This window comes from Melospiza melodia, chromosome 1 (assembly GCF_035770615.1).
Source record: "Melospiza melodia melodia isolate bMelMel2 chromosome 1, bMelMel2.pri, whole genome shotgun sequence".
In the NCBI taxonomy this organism is placed as follows: Eukaryota; Metazoa; Chordata; class Aves; order Passeriformes; family Passerellidae; genus Melospiza; species Melospiza melodia.
This window is the reverse complement of record NC_086194.1, coordinates 83,719,831-83,734,520: the sequence shown is the minus strand read 5'-3', so window position 1 is coordinate 83,734,520 and position 14,690 is coordinate 83,719,831. Positions and strand designations below refer to the sequence as shown.

Here is a 14,690-nt window from a genome sequence, read left to right as displayed (position 1 = left end):
GGCGGTATGTTGTAGGAAAGCAGCCCGAACTAGCCAGTGCAGGTGTCTTGTCTGAGAGCCCTGTTATCCCAAGAGCAGTTTCTTGGCTGCTGTGAGGAGCTGTAGGCACATGGCTCTTTGGGAGGTAAAGGGACAGTAAAACAGAGAGGAAATGAAAAGAGTGTCACACTTCTGTGAATTTTTCATCTTAGATGCATGTAAAACATAGTCCTGTAGAATTGGTAGTAAACCCAGGAAATACGTGTAACACAAATACTACAAAATATTTAGAATCAAAGAACATATGGGGTTGGAAGGGACCTTAAAGGTCATCAGGTGCCAGTCCCCATGCTGTGGGCAGAGACACCTTCCACTAGCTCAGATTGCTCAGAGCCCCATCCAACCTGGCCTTGAACACTGCCAGGGATGAGGCATCCACAGCTGCTCTGGGCAACCTGTAGGATAAAGATATTAGGAAATACTACAATTTATATGCTGTGTACAAAAGGAGAGTCTGGGGAGCGTATATTAATCACCGCCCAATTTAGGCAAGAGAGATGCAGATTCCTTATTTTAAAAGCTGGTGCAATCACAGATGGTGGTCATTTTAGAAGGGAAAATGTAAATTATTTACCAACAATTTGTAATTAGACAAGCTTATTGTTAACACACAATAATGAGACAAAAATATAATTGAGCCATGGGCTACACAAATGGCATGAGACAGATGTTTGAAGACAACAAACTACTTCCTGTAAGATGAATAAGTTTGGATTAATTCAGAATTGTGACAGAAAACATCCAAAGGCTGTGCTTCGGGTTGTGATGATAAATTAGATCATCATTTTGTAAAGAGGGATGTATTTACCCAATGGAGATGATTTGCCTAACTGAATTATGTATATTGATATTCTACACATACCACATTAGATGCACCTTCATCTTGAGGAGAAATAGAAGATAATGGTTTCATTGATCCTCTTAGTGAAGTCATGCCACTTTAGTAGCTGACAGACCCTAAAACATAAACCAAATCCACTATTTTAGGAACTTATATACTTGGCGCAGGTAAATTTCATTTTGTCATAGATTCCTCTGGCAGAACTTCAACAGCTATGATAACTTCTCTTGATTGTGTTTTTTGAAACCTTCGCTGCCCTTCATAGTATTTTTTTGATTTACAGCTTTATGGAGTCATTTCAGTACTCTGTCAACAGTTTAATAATTGGTTGTTGCATTCCCAGATAAACTGAGACAATATGGATTAAGAAGACTTCACAAAAAAAATCTTCAAAGCTATAATTTAGGAGAAGGAGGGGACCAATTTGAAAAAAAAACCAGATATGTTTTAAACGGAAATTTCTAAATTCAAGAAAATAGTTTGAAACTGGTTTGTCTTCTCATTTTGAGTATAAGTAAGAATGCTGATTCTCAATATACTGCTTTGGGATGATATGCTGTATCAACACTTCTATATCGCTGTCTTCTCCCAGTCTGAGGAAGTTCACTTAATTATATTATTCAGTTGAGATTTGAAACACCTAGATGTGATAATGGTATTGGTATAAAATATTAGCATTATCTCAGGAGTTTAGACAGTTTAATGAAAGGTTCTAAATGCAACCTAAAAGCCTTAATCCTGGAAGAAGGACGAATTAGAAGGGGATAAGTAATTTTAAGTGGTTCTTAAGAGTTGCTTCCTATAACCTGCTCTTCTTATTCCACCACAGAGAGTGTGCTTCTCTACTGTCAGAGTCCTAATGTTAAGGACACACTGAGTTTTGACATCTAGCTCCATCTGCAGAGGCCAGTTCTGTGAAACACTGTTCTCCTGGAGGTATCTGGGGCTCACTTTTAGATGTCAAAGGGTATGTTTCTTAGACATCATAGCTCAGTAGCATTAAATGGTGAAAACTGCTGTGAGGGGGCTGTAAAAAGGGGCAGCTTCATGTTTCAGCATACATTACAAGCTTGTATTTTATGTTGAAGTGCACCAATCAGTGCAGTTTTAAACATGGTCACCAGTGGCTGTTAATTAATAAAAACAGCTCTTTTCAGTTAGTTGGGAGCAGCTTGTATTAGCAAACAACGTTTATTGGCTCTCAGTATAGAGCATAAAACAATGTATGAGAAGCTTTTGGGAGCAGAAATGTAGGCTTCCCTTTACAAAGTCCCCCAGGGTTGCATTTATTTTGTTTTCAAAATGACCTGTTTCCTGCAGTGTCCTGCCATCAGCACAGAAACTGGCAAGTCTGTGGGCAAAACTGCAGCAAGGTCATCTGTGGATTGCACAGAGAAAGTGCCCTGCATCAAAGTAGACACCAAGTACCTCTCATTTGGATTTTTATCCATAGAGTAAAATACCACAGCAGCAAATGATGGGATGCTACTTTTCTAGTAATGTAGGTACTGTAGCTTTTGTGTTCCTATGAGTAATTTAAATATATATGTGTGTGTGTCCACACTTCAGGGTTTTTCTAACAGTCATGTGACAAGGTTTCCTAGAAATGTCAAAATGCCTGGCCTGTGAAATTCTGAGAAAATTCTGTTCAAATGCCAAGTACATCTTATTACCATTAGGAGCAGTGTGTGGTTTTGAATCTAAGGGTTATTTAATTGCTGTTGAAAGCAGGAATCTAAATATGAACCAATAATTGTGCTAATTAATACAATTTAAAAGACAAGAACTTGAAAACTATTTGGGTAGTATGCAGTTAAGTTGTGATGTGATCAATAGCAGAAGCTGAGACTCTTCAGGTTTGCATATTTGTGCAAGGTGTTTTACTTTTATTGACTGATAAGAAGACTCAATTTGCACAGTGTTTCCTAAGGGGGTCCTGCATCCTACATTAATTTTCTTTTTTATACCCCATCTAAGTGTTTCAGAATTTTAGCAGGCTGTTGCATCTATCATCAGGCTTGTCATGCCTGATCCTTAAGAAGCTTAAAGAGCTGTCCCTGTAAATACAAATACTTGCAAACATGAAATGCGTAATCAGTGTGAAGTCAATCCAAACTGTTTCACTGTACTTTAGAAATCTCTTTTTGTGCCATGATTCAGGGTAAGTATGTGCAAGATTCTGCAAAATTGTAAAGTACAAAGAAACATCAGAGATGTACAGGAGGGTATGAAGGCACATTTTTCATCTGTGTCTAATAACAACATTGATGTTTTGTCAGACTGAGCTCTGTGTGGGGATTTCTGTTTACCTTCCACTTACCACAAAGTCAAATCTTACTTTGCAGGGTTTGAAAATTACCACTTTGTGTGTGTTTGGGAAGACCTACAACTCTGTGTTCAGTCAAAGCATGCATGTCTTTCTGTGTTCTATGCAATACTCCGATCTACTGCTAGTTGCAGTATTTAGAAGGAAGAGCCTGGGAGCTGTGCACAGACGACCTGTAGCTCCCATAGGTGACAGCCCTAAAGAACTCTGCTGTTGACACCAAGGAGAGGGGTGTAAAAGGGCCCTTGCCTTAGTGTCCCACCCACTTCTCACTATCGAGCTGTGCTCAGGATGGTTTCCAGAGCAAAGCATGGCAAGGACAGAATCTGACCTGCAGTGAATGCTCACTCAGTTACCAGCCTCCCGCTACCTTGGGAGAGCGTTGCAATGAATAGTGCCTGGATGTGCCAGCAAGCTATGCAAATGTTATGGAACCCACACTTTGGAAAAAGAAACACTATCCATTCATTTATGCCTTAAAGGTTTGAGTCTGCAAATTTCTACTTGGCAAGTCCATAGGTATTTGCACAATTCATTTACAATTACACATTTTTGAACTTACTGTAAATGGAAAACATCGCTGAGGCCATTACTACGTTGCACTAGAAGGAGTTTACACTTAGACCATCAAGCGGTATGACAAACTGGTGGTTTTCCACATGCATTGTATGTAGGTATTGGCAACCTCTATTTAAACAAAAAAAAAGAAAACACCGAAGAACCAAAGATGACAAAAAGGAAAACACTGTGGCTTTCTAATAATTTAAGGTGATCATGGTAATAACTTGTCTTCCTGACATGATATAATTCCACGCTGTCCAGAAGACAAGAGGCTTTTCTTTCCCGAGCGAGGTCCTCCCCCCGCAGCCGCCCGGTAGCGGTGGGACCCACCCGGCCCCGAGCCTTTCCGCCGCCGCGCTCGGGACGTGGAAAATGAATTTGTCCTTTGTGGGAGGCGGCGGCGGCGGCACCGCCTGCAGCTGCACGCCCGGGGCCGCCACCGGCAGCGGCCTGGGCGGCCGGAGCCCCGCGGTGCCCGCGCTCGCCGCCAGCCCCCGGGCCGGGAGGCCGATGCGCGACGCGGAGAGCGGCTGCGAGGGCGGCAGGGGCCGAGCGCTGCCCGGGGGCTCGCAGCAGCTCCCCGGCCGCCTTCCCGCGCCCAGGAGAAACCCGCGGGCGGGCAGGGGCAGGGAGCGGCAGCCGGGGCTCGGGGGCCCCGCAGCGGCCCGGCAGCGGGAGGCGCTGCGCTCCCAGCGGCGGCACCGCGCTGCTCCCGCAGGGACCCGGGTAGGCGCCGCCCGGCACCTGCGAGCGCGGGGAAGGGAGCTGAGCCCTTCCCGCCTTCCCCCGAAGCTTCTCCACCCCCGCCTTTCAGGTGAAGAGGAGGTGATTGCTAGCTCGAGGCATGTGTGTTAATTGCGTTATCTTATGCGAAAGAGGTGAACTTTTAAAGTTTAACTGAAGTTTGCTTTGGGATTTGCGTGGGGTTCCTCTCGACTGGATGCTTCGGAATGCAAGTATGCTCCGGGGCTAACATAATGGGATAATGGCATTTAGTGGGGGTTTCATTTTTCATTCTTACAAGTAATATTCTGAAGCCTAATTGAGGTTTCATTTTTATTTTAAATAACATTCATTTAAGCCTGTACTCTTTGTAATTTTTGCAGTTGTTAAGTTGTTCTTCACATATCTTTTTTTTAGGTGTGCTTTGCTACATGTAAGGTGCAAGTGCAAGTCTACAAAAGCTTCTTAGCCTTGAAGAGACTGCTGCTCTGATTAATTTCACATTTTCCAGATTCAGGCTATTGGTGTTTACTATGAAATACATAAACTAGATGCAGAAACAAGTATTAAAGTATCCAAGTCTTCCTAGTTGGAAGATACTAGTTGGATACTTTCAACTAGTCCATAGTTGAAACAATTACATTTATTATATGGAAAAAGAAATCCCAACTGAAGTTTAAAGGTTTATACATCTGGCTGTAATAGTCAATCTAATTTAAAATTCCATGTGAATTCTATATGAATCATACCTTATTTTTAAATGAATGTAATTTTACACTGAAAATATTCATAGCATATTAAAGCAATATCCATGGCCTGGCTTACAGTAACAAAAGCCATAAAGTTGAGTATGGAAGCAAAGCATTTATCCTTATTTCACCTCTGTATCCTGGGTTTCTAGGCATTTCTTCTCACAAACTATGTAGTTATTCATTGTTTGTTTCTTCTCACAAACTATGTAGTTATTCATTGTTTGACCCTTGCAGTGCTTTAGGTTTAGTGAAGTAAGTAAATGCTAGGTGGCCAAGTTCATTTCCCAGCTACTTCAGACTTTGCACCATGGTAACTTTATTTGTTTCAGAGCTGTCACCACAGATTTACCTGACTGTAACTGAAGCCTAAATTTGTTCAATAGCTTCTGTCATATTTTTTAACTTTGTCAGCTCAAGTTAAAGTTTTTAATACAGGATTTGTATGTAAATTGAATAATGCCATTTAATTAATTCCCCTCTTCACTAGGATTGCAGGATTGCAAATATGCTTTTAGTGGAGACAAGAAACTGCAGCGCTGTTTTGTATGGCTAAAAGCTATAAGCTTTCAGTCCTGGTGACTTTTTAGTGAAAATTCTGATATGCCAGAACTATAGGCTTTAGGGAAACTATTTTATGTGCACACACATAAATAAACTTGCAAAGTTGAGATGAGAAAGGCTTTTAAAATGTTACAAGAATTCCAGCAATGACATCCTGAATGAGAAGCAGTTTAAATATAGGAAGCTTATATTTTCCTTTTTGGTGGCTGGACTTCAGAGGCTCCACTGGTTTCTGCATCTGGCTTCTTCTTGGTGTGAGGTTGGCTCCACCATGGCCTAGGACACCAAGGAAAGCAGCTGGGAGCCTGTAGAGAGCTGCAGAGATTTAACATAGGACAGAAGATATACTGTTTTGTATGTCAGGTCTTGGTTTGTTCTTGTTCTGTGTTAATGCATATTTAAGGGGGCATTTAGATAAGTTTCAGTATAAGAACCTAGAAAGGCATATTTTAAATTACTGAAATATGTAAAGGGAAAATGCCTCATTTATTATACAGAAATTTGATACTCAAATATGCATGAATGGAAATGGATTGTCAAAGTCTTACTTAAATGTTGTCACAATACTTTTAAGTGGAAACAAATTTTATAACACTTACCTGAAGTATCACTTTTGATAGCAGTATCCTGATTTTGGAGAAAACATGTTTTCATACCTAATTTTGTATGCAAGACTCAACTGCTTGATACATGAAGGGGAAAATTAAACATTCTGAAGTTTTTGCAGAGCTGCAGCCTAATCTAAACATTCTAGAAAGGTTGCTTCTGTCACTATTTCTCCACCCTGTTGCTTTTTCATTTATCATTTTTCCAAGTAAACTTTAATTGGTATGTTTTATTTTGAGTTTGGAGCATGATAGATTTGCACTGACATGCACACGTTACGTAATTCCAAGAGGTATCCATATGCAGTAATGGTTATGAAAAAACATAAAAAGGGAGAGTGCATTTAGGCTGAGAGGACTGAATCAATCACCATTCTTTCTAGTGGATGTACTGGCTGTAGAAGCTCATTATTCTGAAATGTGCCATTGTATAGTGCATTCAAATGATGTGGCAAGGTCTGAAAGCTGTGAAAATAATAATTCCTGACTAGCAGCTGTGGACATGGTGATAAAAATTTCTTTCTTACCAGAGCTTAAAATAAAGACTGCACCTTGGTAATCACCAGATAAAGCAATCTGGCTTGCAGGAATTATAATAGGTAAGAGAAAATTCCCCATGTTAAAACGCGAGGTGGATAATTTTGCTTGTGACAAGCAGGAGTGAAATTCAAGGACATTCATTACTTTTGGTATGAATAAAGAGATGAAGATGCTGGATAGGAGTGATTTGAGATGCTGCTATGCAAAAGCTGGAACCAGTTCTGCAGAATTTCACTTCTCCCAAATTTTACCACTAGGACATCAGCCATTCTTTGTGGAGGAAGACACTCACTTAAATTCACTGATCTTAAATAGCTGCTCAGCTTTTATTTCTGTACAGAAGAGGAGCATAAATTTTATTGTTCTTCTAAACAGACTTTTTGGTATTTCAGTCTTTTTTGCACATTGATAACAGATGCATTCTGAAGTTCTTCCTAGTATAAAGCAGTGTATTTACATGTGTTGATGGACTTTAGAAAATATTTGCACAAAATTTAAATATGTTTTAGCAAATATTGCTTAATTCTTAAACTTTGAAAAAGTGGAAAGGCTTTTTCAGTATGGAACTAGAAGACAAGTTGCAAGTCCTACATGTATGAGTCTGATAGTCATCTCCTGTGTCATCAAAGACAAATGATGAAGGTTTCTGTACCTGGGCTTTGTAGGTATAATATGGAGTAAAAAATTACAGATTCACAGAATATTCTGAGTTGGAAGGGACCCACAATGATCCTCAAGTCCAGTTGTTAAGTGAATGGCCCATATGGGGACTGAGCCCACAACCTTGGTGCTGTTAGCACCATACTCTAACAGGGATATTCTGAAGCTCTCTCAAAAAATGAAACATTGTGTGATGCCCAGTAAATGGAAGCTGTGTAAGTTCTCAAAATGGACAATGGAATTGTAGATTGTATTTTAAGTCATGCCTGTAAAGTTGGGCTAATCTTTTCTGGTCCAAATACCCAAACACAAAGAGTATCAACTTACATGGAAATCAGTGCTTTAGTATCCTATTTATTGTGCAGATGATATCAATACACTATTTTACTTGATGAAATCCTGAAAATTGGATTGCTCTGTAAAATACTTTGGTTGCAGCAATCCCTGTGCAAGTCAAAATCATTGCAAGGCTGTCACAGAAGGCAGAATTTGAGTACTGAATTGCTTGAAGATGCCACTTCTGAAATGTGGACACTACAAATACACTTTCCAGGAATAACATCACATTGCTACCCACAGGCATCCATGGGTAGTTGGTTAAGCTTTTCCAGAAAATGCACAGACTAGCTAGGAAAATTCTTAAACCAGTTGGAGCTTGCCAGTTAGTGTCTCTAAGTGAAACTACCTCCTAAACACTGAATTTGGACTAGCTGCTCGGGTAAAGGCAGTGGTTTCTTCCTTTTTTTTTTTTTTTTTTTTTTTTTTTTTTTTTTCCTTTTTATGTCTTAGTAAAATGAGGATTAACATAGTATGAATATTATTTAATAGCAGATCTGGAAATAGGCTCTAAGTCTGCTGATTTCCATCCATACTGTGTGGGCAGTGGAAAAAGAAAATGGAAATTTACAACATCTTTCCTGAAAGTCAGTAGAATATTAAGCTGATCAAACTGTACAGTCCCAGAAGACCTTTAATTGCTAACAGGAACAGTCTATCTAGAAATTGTTCTGATGCCCATTCTGACACCTTTGGTGGTTTTGCTCCCTATGAAGCAGCAGCCTCACTGTGCTCTTCAGCTTGGTGTGTTAGGATGAAGTACTGGGTTGCCATCCATGAAAGGCAGCTGGGATTTGGGATAGAAACCTGAACATTTACTGGATATAAGCTGATGACTTTTGTCTTCCAAGTATGATTTTCTGTGTTTGTGAATGTGGATGTGTTTTATGATGCATCCTTTGCTGGCATGAAAACTGTGACACAATTATTTTCTTCAGTTTTTGAGGGTGACTTTAGAACTTTGGCTGTTTGTGCTTTTCAGGATTCGAGCTCAAAGCAACCAAACATCTGTTCCTGTAGGTGCCCTATTTTAGGTCAAAGAGGTGCTAGTGACAGTAAAGTATGCAAGGTCTGATGTCTCCTGTATTCTCACTACCACATTTTTATGTACATTGTGAGCAGGTTTTAAGGTAGATCTTGAAATGCAAAATTAACTTCAAAACTGCTATTTTTTGATGTTTGTTAAGATGGTGCATTATTTAGAACATTATGTAGAACAAGTATTTCACTTAAATCTTATTAATGATCCAGTATCCACAGATAGGTGCATTACAAAAATTTTAACAGATTTAAGAATTGGTAAAATAGACCTTGGGTTTGTTAATTTTCTGCAAAATTTCTGGAGTGTTTCAAATTTTACCCTATAGTTTTTAATATAAATAATTTTACAAGACACTTCAGACTTTTTCTTCTTACAAAACCTTTGTTATTGCAGGTATATTTATTATTTCTTCTGTTTAGAGGAAGGTGATAGATATTTCAAAATAAATATCTCAGCTTTTCTAAGTAATTACTTTATAAATAAGCTGAAAGTCTTTAATATTGGAAAAATGAAAACCATCAAACTTACCAAAATCCTGTGATTCTATTAAATTATCTACTGTTTTTTGGAACAAAACATGCATAGTTATGTGGACAAAAGTAGCTTTGTGGAGTAGAACATATTCATTCTCATCCCTTTTGATCATTCACTCCTGATGCTGAAGATTAATGTACAAAACTCAGACAGTGGTAGACAGCACACAATATAATGCCTTTGCCTTGAATTCAGTTGAATTTTTGGAAATAAATGATTATGTTATGTTCTTGTTATAGTAGGTGGTAGTCTGTAGTAGCTGCTAAGTGGAAAGTTACATAAGGATTTTCTCCATCGTGTTATGTCTGAATGTTGTCTTTGCGTATTCACAATTTAATGAAATATTCTCCTTTCCTGATGAAGGTTTTATGTTTGGTTTTAGTCCAGAGGTTGACTTTCCTGGAAAGCTTATGGGAAAATACTTTGGCTGGTTTTCATTAAAAAAAAAATTGTATGCTTTTCCCATTTGAAATGTAGCTGGAGAAAGAGACTGGTGTTATAGAAACACAACTGTATAATCTGACAGTTTTAGCCTGGCCATTTCTCATTGAGGGTTTAATTACTTTGGAAATAAAAAATTGAAAAAGCATTTTCAAATTTTGATGTCTGTTTCTAATTTACTATTAGCTGCTTTATGTTGTTTTGAAAGACTGGTGTGCTGGTTACTATGTTTTGGTGAGGCTTATACTGCTGTGCCCTTAAACTGCTGTAAATTAGTACAAATTAATAAATACCTACTACACTTGCTTGCTGCCTTTGGTGGGATGAGGCTTCCTTGGATGCTGAGTTAGGCCTTAAGGGAAATACTTAACACCCACTATGTAAAGCAGCTTCTATTACTCATGAGAATTAGACTTTTTGGTGGTGGATTGCACATTGATTAGAAGACCCTTGGTCACATGGAGCTTTGTAACTTGAACACTCTGATGTGTTGGAAGAAGTCTGCCTCTCAGAAACAGGTCCTGAAACCCCAATGCTTTAAATACCTATGAGAGCGGTTTCCTGATTTGCTCACCATATAAAGATGGATTATTCACATACTCAAGATTTCTACAGTTGTGCAGGATTGTAGACCTTAAAAATGTAACATAGCTGATATCTCTGTAACAGTTTTTAAAGCTTTATATAAGACAGTACTACCTAATATTATTAGGTCTGGTTGTTCTATAACACTTGCCATTTTGGGCTTTAAAAGTAAACATGTCCGAAACACTAACAGTTTGCTTAATTTTCCTTAAAATTTGCTATAAGATCTGTCAGGTCCTAAAGCCTCATAAAATCTTTCCAATGTTTTAACAAAGTCCTGGATGTAGCAATTGTGAGAAAAGTCTTTTTGTCCATGGTGAATTGCAATCTGATGTATCCTGTTACTGAAGCCAGCTGGGAGTGTACCCAGACTGAGTGATTCAATTGCAGAGTTTCTGTGTGTCACTTCTGACTTGTAAATGTCAGTTCAATTTGTAAGTTTAAGCCTCCATCTAATCTGCAGCAGGCTTTGCTGTGAGGGAATGCAGATGCTGAACAGTGAAGCAGGATCTAGCATTAACTACACAACTTAAGGCTTATTAAAAACAAATGCCATGGCTCTCATTAGAGTAAGAACTTTGTTATGTTGTGGCTATTTCTTATTTAAAATGTGCATACATATGTCATTTTCTGGGGTTTTTTTTTCTGGTGTGTTTAAGAGGTGACTTTGCAAGGTAGAATTTGGCCTGCAATATGCATCAGAATGATCAATAATACAGGGGTGGTATCATATATGCATTTTCTTAGAAGTCTGAGTGTTGTTAGATTACATCTCTTTTGTGTGTTTCATTGACTAAGCAATTATCCTTTAGAAAATGCATTCACCTTTAGTTTTCCAAAAAAGTTTTGCTTGTCTTTTCAGAGTATTTTTTACTTTTAAACTGTATTGAAAAAACCCCCAAAACCCAGATATGTGACCTTACTTGGCATAGAAGGTCACATATCTTGGCTTACCATCTGGTTAAGTAATTCAGCTGAAAAATGAGCTAGGCAACAGAGCGATTTTTGTCATATTTGCAAGTGCCTTACAAAAATACTTACTTGAAATGCTTTCGCTTCACACTTCTTCATAGCTACCTTCCTGCCCAGTTCTAAACACAGCCCTCTGTCTTTACTGCATTTTCTGTCTCAGAAAAAATGAATAGCAGTCTCTCAGCTTGCATACATAGCAACATTCAGGAAAAATATTCTAAATTGCTGCATGAACATTCTTTATTTTTCATTTGAGCTAACTTCAAAAGTTTATCAATTAAATCACATTCAAATCTGTTATGGGTTCTTTTATTTGGAATTGACTTTTGTTTTGAATTCTAAAGTAAATTAAGTTAAATTTACTTCTTAAGTAAATTAAACAAGAGCATTTAAACTTTAGTTGTGGTTTAACTAATACATTTTAAAAGCTTTTTCAAATTAATCTTCCTGAAAGTTCTGGCTAATAAACCCTTCTAAGTTGTGGTATGGTGATTGCAGAGTTTACTATGTCTAGTTCTCTGTTCTGCTCCTCTCCTCAGTCTGCTGAACAAAGAGCAGCAGAACAACATGGGTACTTGTTGAGCAGCCAGGGTGATTCACAGATGGTGCACAGCACAAACTTACATTCAGAAAAACCAAATTCAGGGAACTGCGAACTGGGGAGGCACGAGGCACGGACAGATTGCTTATTTTGCTGCATCAAGGGCCATCTTCTGCAGAAAGTGGGCCAGGCAGCAAAAAGGGGTAACATCTTCAGTGTTCCCTGACACCTTCAGGTTTTGGCAGGACTTGCGTCAGTAGCAAGAACATCCCAGTAAATGATCTGTCTACAGACAGTGAAATAGCAATGTGCTCTCTCCTGGAAATCTCTGTTAAGTTAAACTGTACAGTGAGGTAGTTTTGGTGATTTGTTCCTTTGTTGTTTTGTTTCTACTTTTTGTTTTAAGTTTGTATTTTACTGATACTGAAAATGCTTCTTCCAAGGGAATTTGCTGGGGGAAAAGGCAGAATGTACAAAACACACGTTGCTCCACACTGACTCCACTTTTGGGTGTTACTGAATATTCTTGTTCAATGTAAATTATACTGAATTATAATGCTCATTATACTGGAGTGTTCAGCTCATTGCACATGGAAGTAGTTGTTGAGTGTTTGAATTTGTACTATACATTCATACTCTCAATTAATACTGAGTAATTTATTTGTGCAGATAAGCTGTAAGAGTCCTTTATTCATGCAATTCTTGAATGTATTCTTGATATCTTTCCACACTTTTCAAGGAGTACAAAAGTCTTCTTTGCATGTGGGCATTCCTGATTCCAAAGATCCTCACACAGTGAAACTCTGGAACAGAACTGGAGAAACTGTGCAAGAGGAAATTTTGAATGCAGTTAGTGGTGGGATAAGGCAAGCTTCCTTCTCTGGAATTATGATTATATTCTATACAGATAGATTCCACATGTTCATCCAAATCATTCTTGTTTATATGGTTCTGGCTGGGAACACTGACTGCTTTTCAAACTTAGTGTGGAGTAATGCATATTGAGCTTCTTTATAACCTGTAAGTAGTTACACATCACTTTCTTCTCCTATAATATAGAGCAAATAATCTGAAACTTTCCTGGTAGTAACCTGCAAAAACCTCCAAAATATGCCCCCTTGAACATTCCTGAAGCTTCCCAAACCAAATACTCCCTTTTGACTAGTGAAACAGATCATGTTCTTTGGCATGGGCTCTGCTCCTGACCTCAGAGAAACAGTCATGAAAATCAATTGAAACAGTTCAGTGCAGTTGGAAGCAACTTCTTTGGAATTATTACTAGGTGTTGGTTTCTGCATTCTTCTGAGGATACCTGGTTTTGTGCTTAGGGTTCTTCTGTAAAGGGTTAATAAGTCATCTTCATAGACTTGCAGCTATTTCTGTTCTGTATTTTGCTCATGTAAATTAAATGTTTCATCCTTACAGCATATTGGGACTTTTAAAACTTGTTTTTTGGAATGCAGATTTTTTGCTTGCTTGCATTTTGTCATCATTGCAGAGCTGAGTACTGGCCCATTTTGCTTCCTGTGTTGCATTTTATTCTGGCAAATATAGTATAATATGGAAATTTGTCTATATTTTTGTGCCAGTTGACATTTTCAGATACATTTGAGAAAGAACTCAGGTGTTGCAGGATATTTTAAAAGCAAATGTGTAGGTAATTGAAAAAATGAATTAATCTATGTTTATAGCTGATGAGGAGAGGCATGAAGGGACAAATGTTGCATGTAGAGTTATTGCACGTTTGTTTGGCAGTAGATTTCCAGATCCTTTTAGTGTACAATGAGATGAAGATGGGAAGAAAACAAACCAAAAAACAACAAAACATCTTAAGTGAAATTATTTGGTTTATTTATTTTTTAAAATAGCAATGGACTAGGAAGAGAACTCCTATTTATTTATTGCAAAAGTGGTGCTGCTTCAGCAGGATCACTCTGCCATTCATTAAACTGTCAGAGGAAAATGCACAATACTGGGGAGTGGAAGGATGTGAAAACTGTGGAACCCACTGAAACACAAAGAAGTTTCTCATGTGCCTGACTATTCATCCATCACAAGGGACTGTGCAAGGATACAGAGAATGAATGTGCTGGTTGGTGCCTGTTGGCCTCACGAGGTGGAGGTGCTCTCCTTCCTTACCTTACTCTGGGCCTTGGAGGAATTGCCCTTCTCCTCAACATTGCATAGAAATACCTTCAGTCTGTGCTTGTGTCTCTGTCCTCCTCCTGGCCTCTCACCAAGTGCTGCTGCCCTCTTTTGTGCTACTTCTAGCATTTATTAGCTACAAGATTAAGTGGGTAATAGACATGGACCAGTTGGAGAGGGATCAGGTTTTTTGCTGTTTAAGGCTCTGACCTTGCAGATCACGTGCCTACGCCAGTGCTATTCTGGTACAAATAGAAGTCAGGACCCTCTTTCTTTTTGGGGAGCAAGATGAAATTAGATCAGTTTTGGCTTAAAACTATGCCCTGAGCTTGTGGCTGGATATGAAGCTGTCTAGTACAACTGCCATTCCCATAGGAAGAAGGGGATTTCTGTTACATTTTGGTGCCAATTCATATACTTCCTCTGTTGATGGGGCAAGTCCAGTAAACTGGTCTGGTGAAAATGATTTTTCTTTTTCAAAGGTTG

The 14,690-nt window shown here is 38.7% G+C and overlaps 1 protein-coding gene across 1 annotated transcript in view; it reads left to right on the top strand.

Annotated features, from left to right (window-relative positions):
* Window positions 1–4,556: 4,556 nt before the first annotated feature.
* RNF144B (ring finger protein 144B) overlaps window positions 4,557–14,690 on the top strand; it is a 90,915-nt gene continuing 80,781 nt past the window's right edge. Inside the window, exon 1 of the mRNA XM_063160051.1 lies at window positions 4,557–4,581. The gene's annotated coding sequence lies outside the window, so the exon portion shown is untranslated. The remainder of the gene's footprint in view (window positions 4,582–14,690) is intronic.